Below are 8,144 nucleotides of genomic sequence, written 5' to 3'. Positions count from 1 at the left end.
AATAAATATTTATTAAACTGATAGCACATAATAATAAATATTTATTAAACTGATAAAAACATGTATCGATCTTAGCCAAAAGTTCTACGAGTTTCCTGGCGCATGTAGTCTTCTTTTATATCATTTGATTGGCGCCGCTCGCTCAAAGCTTTCGAGGTGGCACTAAATTGAGATGCACGGTGGAAATGTGTTTGCCGTTGCCAAGGGCCAAGGCCCATTAGCTAGCTACCAAAGGCCGTGAGGAGGGGACTGGGCGAACGCTTCCTGTTTCACGCTGAGGCCGTGGCGAGGGGGCTGTGTGCACGGGGCCATGAAGCCACAAAGAAAGTCGTCATATTATATATATACACACGTGGGCATGGGTACAACATTTTCATACCCACGAGAAAAAACCCGTTGGGTTGAGAATCAAACCCGTACCCGTACCCACGGGTACAAACTCACACCTAAACCCGCACCCTTATAGGGTTTTTACCTGCGGGCACGCGGATAAAATGTGCCCGTTGTCATCCCTATGCTCGTCTATGCAAAATGCACTTGTCATTCTAGGAAGGAGGGACGGATATAAATTAAACAAATCTCTAAAAAAATAATGAGGTGTTTCAATTCCTTGATGGAGGATGTATGACCTCATGACACATATATTAGAGGTCAATATTATTTACACACACAGATAATTAACAGTTTTATATATGCATCTACGACGACGTATATAACTAGATGATGGTTGTGAGTATATCGTGTGCTAGTGTGCATGACTTTTCATCCTAGCGTGTAGAGAAACGATATAGTAATATATAAAGCTTAAGTAGCTTTATTAATTACTTTGTGTGCCTATATATATATATATATATATATATATATATATATATATATATATATATATATATATATATATATATATATATATATATATATATATATATATATATATATGTATATATGTCGGTTGTGCTCGAAGGAGAGACCACACTATATGTATAGAGCGAACCAACCAATGAGAATTAAGTCTGCGTGCACGCCAACAACAGCAAGGAATGGAAGCAAGCATGCATGCATGACAGGCAAGTGCATCATTAAAAGGCTGCAGGGTCTTTACCTCCCGGTCTACTGAGCATTTGCGCAGGTTTACTATGCCTCATTGCCTCCGGTCTACTGCTGAGCATCGATGGTCCTCCTCCGGGCTCCGGTCCTTCCTAAAAAAAGCAGCTTCATTCTACATACGTATATGGACCAATCGGGTGCCATCATACGTTGTTGCAGTAGCCAGAACAGAACCCAGCTTTTCACACGTATGCGTTACGGTACTTATGAGTACGACCTATATATGTAGTACTGCCTGCACTGTAATGCACAGTATGCTTTTGGCGAGACTTGACAAACTTGGGCCACAAATAAAGGGAGCGAACTACGTACGTGGTACCTCACATGGGCTTTATGTCTCGAAGGCTCGTACATGACAATAACATGAGAACAAAAAGAAAACTAACATACAAAGAAATTTGCTACTACAATGCTCGTGCTTGTGGTATTCGTTGGGTAGGCCAGACCCTACCAACAGGCAACAGTGCAACGACTGAGTGACATGCGAGAGCCAATAAACCAGTGTGATGGACCCTCCCCACAAAAATAGCCACAAAATTAAATTTAATATCAAAAGTGAACATATAGTTCACATACTAGATATTAAACTGATAAGAATAAATATTACACTCAATCTTAGCCAAAAGGTCAAGAAAAGTATGAGTTAAAAAGGAGTCCGACCGCTTTTTTTATAGCTCGCCCGGTCGCTCGTTCACCTTTAGCGAGCGTGGTGATAACTATGTGGGAGCTCTACACTGTGTGTGGCTTTCTGTCGTATTAGGCTTGGGTGGTTTCTCACGGTCCATCTGTGGGGTAATGGTCAAACCACTGGTAGGAGAGAAGTGGGAGAGAGGAACAAACCATCACCCTATTGTGTTGGGCTTAGGTTAGTTTCTTACGGTCCATCTGTGGGTTAATGGCCCACTGATAAACGAGAAGCAAAGGAGAGGGAAATAAATATACGCATCGTCGAAACTGGTGCTTTAAAAGAGTAGAGATTGGTGTCATTGTATCATGGTCATAGTTTAAAGCAATTTTTGGTAGTGTACGAGATTGCTAAACCCTATTCGGCTTCGGGGGGCAGCTTTTCTTCAGCCAGCACGCAAATTTCTCTCCTCCACTAGTATTATAAAGTTGCGCGACGACCTATACCGTCAACTATCACTACCGGAATCCAAGGCTTTGCCGAGTGTTGTAATCTTTGTCGAGTGCCTTTTGTCGGGCACTCGGCAAAGAAGGCTTTGCCGAGTGCCGCTCTCGGCAAAGCTAGACTCTCGGCAAAGAGACTCTTTACCGAGTGCTGGACACTCGGCACAGGACGACACTCGGCAAAGACTAGTTTGCCGAGTGTCAAACACTCGGCAAAGGGGGCTCTCGGCAAAGGGCCGTCAACGGCCGTCCTAAAGTTGATGGCCGTCAGTCTTTGCCGAGAGCCAGCGGCTGGCACTCGGCAAAGAGGATTCTTTGCCGAGTGTCACACATCTAGCACTCGGCAAAGTGTATTTTTATTTTTTGATTTTGTCTCCCAAACTTTTTGTGGTATGTTCCTACACTATGTAGACCTACATGTATCATTTGTGGACAATTATAACATAGTTTTCAATAGTTAGTAGATTTAGTTTGTTTTTTTGAAATTCTTCGGAAAATTCAAATTTGAACTGCAGGTCACTCGAAACTTGGAAAACCGTGCATGAAAAAATGATATTCATGTTACTTAGCATAAGTTACGACCGATTTCAGATGCGTAGCGGAAACTTCGAGCAACATGCTCACTAAACATGGCCGTGAACTTGGCATCCACGTGTTTAAAAATTGTATAAAACACAAACAAAGTCAGAAAATCATGAAACTTGTCCCCGTGTCATGATATCATATGTATAGGCTGTGATAAAAATTTTAGAATGTTTGGAGAAAGTTGTGAGACACTATGTGTAGAAACCTAAGAGATCCACATTGAAACTCTATGATTTCATGTGTAGTCCTCTTAGTTTTCTACACATAGTGTCTCACAACTTTCTCCAAATACTCTAAATTTTTTATCATAGCCTATACATATGATATCATGACACGGGGACAAGTTTCATGATTTTCTGACTTTGTTTGTGTTTTATACAATTTTTAAACATGTGGATGCCAAGTTCACGGCCATGTTTAGTGAGCATGTTGCTCGAAGTTTCCGATACGCTTCTGAAATCGGTCGTAACTTATGCTAAGTACCATGAATATCATTTTTTCATGCACAGTTTTCCAAGTTTCGAGTGACCTGCAGTTCAAATTTGAATTTTCCGAAGAAATTCAAATAAACGAACTAAATCTACTAGATATTGCAAACACTGTTATAATTGCCCCAAAATGATACATGTAGGTCTATATAGTTTAGAAACATACCACAAAAAGTTTGGTGCTGAAAACAAAAAAATACAAATGTACTTTGCCGAGTGTCGTGTGGTTGACACTCGGCAAAGTAGGATTTGCCGAGTGTCCCGGAATGGCACTCGGCAAAGAAGTGAAAAGTAGTCTTTGCCGAGTGCCCCTGGATGGCACTCGGCAAAGAAGACGCCTTTGCCGAGTGCCGCCGATCTGGCACTCGGCAAACCATATTTTAAAAATAAAAAAAATCTTTGCCGAGTGCCGCATCGCGGGCACTCGGCAAAGAACATAAACTTAGCCAATCCAACGGCTTCTCCTTCTTCTCTCTCTCACTCACGCTCACCCGCTCGCTCGCCGCCGACGCCCGCGCCGCCCGCGTGCCCGCTCGCCCACCCTCGCCGCCGGCCACGCGCCGCCCCCGGCCGCGCGCCCGCTCGCCCGCTCGCCCGCGCCGCCCGCGCGCCCGCCGCTCGCCGCTCGCCGCGCGACCGCGCGCCCGTGCGCCGCCCGCTCGCCACCCGCGCGCCCGCCGCGCGCCCGTGCGCCGCCCGCTCGCCACCCGCGCGCCCGCCGCGCGCCCGCGCCGCCCGCTCGCCGCGCGCCCTCGCTCGCCGCGCGCCCGCGCTCACCGCGCGCTCGCCACGCGCCCGCGCGCCGCCCACGACCACCGACGACCCCGCACCGACGACCTCCACGCCGTCGACCGCTCTCGACCTCCACGCCGTCGACCGCTCACGACCTCCACGCCGTCACGCCCGTTCGCCATCGTGCACCGTCCACGCCGAGCAAATAGGTATAAACTAATTTTCACATTTTAGTTGCTAAATATTGTCAAATAAATGTATATGCGTGGTTGTGTATTGTGTATTGTGATTGTGTATTGTGAAATAGAATTAGGTTTTTTGTGTGTGATTGTGTATTGTGAAATAGAGTTAGGTAAGTCTTATAATTGTTTATGTGGTTATTTAGGCATTAATGTATATGTGTGGATATATATATATATATATATATATATATATATATATATATATATATATATATATATATATATATATATATATATATATATATATATATATATATATATATATATATATATATATATGGATGTCAGCCATCGTGCTGCTACTTATATTTACAGGCTTTGAAAACCTCCCCGTGCAGGGGAGGTGCTGCCGGATTTTTTTGTTGATAGGCTTTGGTTAAATATGTTATAGGATGGAGGACCGTGAGTGGATGTACATGGGCCGTAGAGGAAGGAACGATGTCACTATTGAATGGATTAGAAAGACCGATGATTTCGTGGAACGGGCATATGGCGAAGCTGCTAAAGGAGCGAGTCTAGTCCCATGCCCGTGCAGCAAATGTGACAACCGGAAAAGAAAACCAAAGAAGACCATGGTAGAACATATTTGGAAGAATGGATTTACGCCGGGCTATACTCGGTGGATATTTCATGGTGAAGCGCATCGTACGAGAGAGGAGGTGCTGAGACAACGTGTCGAGGATTATGACGCGGATGCGGGGGTAGCGGATATGTTGAACGACTATCAGGAGGCACAGTACACGGGAGGATGTATGGATGACGAGCCAGAGCCGACTGCAAAGGCGTTCTACGACATGTTCGACGCGGCACAGAAACCCCTTCACGGCCAGACAAAGGTTTCTCAACTGGATGCCATTGGGCGTGTAATGGCATTCAAGTCGCAGTACAACATGAGTAGAGACGCATTCGATGGCTTGTTGACGGTTATTGGGAGTCTGCTTCCGGATGATCACGTTATGCCAAAGAGCATGTACGAGGCACAAAAACTACTTCGTGCACTCAAGATGACGTATGAGCAGATTCATGCTTGTCCGAAGGGCTGCGTGCTATTTAGGAAAGAATACGCAGAATGCATCTGGTATAACACATGCTATCTCTTCTCTGTGCAGGGCCAATCTGGGGCGGCATCCAACAACCCTCCGGAAGGGTTCAGCCCAACGCAACCCCGGCCAAACCGCCCACCTCCATGAGTCATTGTTTTAGACTTCAGAACTTATGTATAATACTTATGTTTCTGTTTGATACTTATGTGAGAGCTTGTGACGTTTGAGACTTATGTTTGTGTTTAATACTTGTGTTGAACACTTATGTTTGTGATGGATATTTATGTTTGTGGTCACGGTTTTATGTTTGTGTTGGCTATTTATGTCTGTGATGATATCTGTGATGTATATATGTGATATATATGTGATATCTTCTGTTTGTGTGGATGGAAAACAAAAAACAAATAAAAAAGGTACATACTGGTCACTTTACCGAGTGTTACACTCGGCAAAGAGGCTCTTTGCCGAGTGTCTGGGTCATAACACTCGGCAAAGAGCACAGACCTGGGCACCGGCTTAGGTTTTTTGCCGAATGTTATGTGACTGGCACTCGGCAAAGAGGTCGTCTTTGCCGAGTGCCACTTGGGACACTCGGCAAAGAGACTGACATTGGGACCCTCCCTGGCGGGCTCTTTGCCGAGTGTCCCAAACGGCACTCGGCAAAGAAGGCGGCTTTGCCGAGTGCTGCCAGGAGGACACTCGACAAAGATATCTTCGTTGCCGAGTGTCACCGTTGACACTCGGCAAAGCCGCCGTCTCCGTCAACCGGCGCCGTAACGGTCGTTTTTCTTTGCCGAGTGCTCCCTGACACTCGGCAAAGATCTTTGCCGAGTGCCCGAGAAAAAGTACTCGGCAAAGAAGTCTTTGCCGATGCACTGTTTGCCGAGTCTTCTTTGCCGAGTGTTACACTCGGCAAAGCCTTTGCCGAGTGTTTTTAAGGCTTCGCCGAGTGCTTCCGGCACTCGGCGAAGCTATTGATTCCGGTAGTGTATGAAAATACAAGAGGACCGAGCCTTAGCTCAAGCTATCGGGTGCGTGGGTTCGATCCTCAGGATCTGCATTTTGATGCTTCACTTTAGAGTTTATCCTTGGTTGCCTCCCTGGTTATGCCTAGGTCTAGATACAGGGTATACACACGCGTGCGTGTTTAATGGTATTACGTGTTTCTCACGTACTATATATAGGTTTAGGCCTCTAAATCTCTTTCTAGTGTGTAATGTACGCGCATGAGTATGTGGGTGTCGTGTGGTATCCTTGTACCCCATAAAAAAACTCTGAAAATACAACACGATCTGTTTGGCTTAACACCCATGTGTAGTTCATAACATAGTCGGTTGTAATAATATTGTAAGAATCGTCACTACGTGCTGAGTGCTAAAAAACCTATTGCAAATGAATTACTAGAGCCACTTCATCAAACGTATTTGCCCGTAGTAATATATTTTCACCACGGCATGCAGTCGTCAGTTCTTGTAACAAATGACGGGGTAACTATGATTTCACAGTTGGTGTGTTGCCCCACCAATGGTTGAAGTTGTACCTTGCACGCTCAAAATAAACTACTCCGTATAAAGGAAGTCAGGATTTCAAATGTTGCAAAGCTATGTTTACTTATATTGTCTGATAAAAAAAAGAGGTCAAGCATCTTTGTAATCCGGCAATCATGATGTGGCCCGTTAGCAATCAGGAATGCTCTATAAAAATAGAGGTAGGAGCAAGCCTACATCTGGAAGGCCCATTAATAATCAGGTCGACGAGAACTTAGGCCCATATCGAGTTGTGTGTCTCCCTAGTTGTTGATTGAGAAATACATTTCTCGACATTTTTGTGCCTGTGTCTGTGTGGAAGTACGTGTGCAGCAGAGCAGTAATTGACTCAAGAACAATTAGGCCTTCACGAGCAGTTTTTGCATGTTATACAGATTCAATTTCCTCTCAAATCCAGAAGAGACACACACGCCTCAATCAAGTGGGGAAAAAAGAATAGAGATAATCAGCCGACGAATACAGCTAATGCAATTTGCACAGCCATACGTACACGTACCCATGTCGTCCAAAAATGAGCGTAGTCCCCTCCCACGTCCTAACCACTAGAATTCACAACCATTTATATTCAACAAAAAATAGATATCACAAATATCCGACTACAAGCTACAAGCACAACCTCAACCAAGCTTTACTATCACGTCGATGTCCGAATGTCCGATGCAAATCAGTCACACGACTGATGGACAGGCGATTCTGCAGTTTGCCTGACCCCGAGTCCCCATTGTAGAAGGGGGAGACAGTCCTTCTGCGTCAGACCCTTGGCGCCAAAGACCTGCGTGAGCATGGTGGCGTTGGCCGTCGGCGCAGTGGCAGGTTGCCGTTGGTGTCCGACTCGCGCGAGGCATGGACCCGTCGTAGCGCCCCGCAGGCAGCTGGTACGTATTCCCACCGGTCTTATATGCCGGACGTAGATGGCACTCGGCAAAGGTTATAAAACACTTAGCGAAGTATTTACCGAGTGTGACTCTTGTTAACTATACATCGATTTTTTTGCCGAGTACTTTTTGTCGGACACTCGGTAAATGCTTTACCGAGTGCTATCTTGTACATGGCAAAGAAAAGTCGTCGTCACGACACCAAGTGACGGTGACAGAGCCTTTGCCGAGTGTCTGCTAGACTAACGCTCGGCAAAGAAGACCCACGTAGGCCCCTTTTGCCAGTCTCTATGCCGAGTGCATTAGGAGGTACTCGACAAAAGGTTGCTTGTTTGTCGAGTGCCTCGACTACAACACTCGACAAATAAGCTTTATCGGTTCCCATGTGTACCTTCTTTGC

At 45.5% G+C, this 8,144-nt stretch overlaps 1 pseudogene; it reads right to left on the bottom strand.

Annotated features, from left to right (window-relative positions):
- Positions 1 to 1,534: 1,534 nt before the first annotated feature.
- On the bottom strand, positions 1,535 to 1,744 carry LOC111590223 (uncharacterized; annotated as a pseudogene).
- Positions 1,745 to 8,144: the final 6,400 nt, after the last annotated feature.

Source organism: Zea mays, chromosome 9, assembly GCF_902167145.1.
Source record: "Zea mays cultivar B73 chromosome 9, Zm-B73-REFERENCE-NAM-5.0, whole genome shotgun sequence".
Lineage (NCBI taxonomy): Eukaryota > Viridiplantae > Streptophyta > Magnoliopsida > Poales > Poaceae > Zea > Zea mays.
This window is presented reverse-complemented; position numbering and strand designations above follow the sequence as displayed.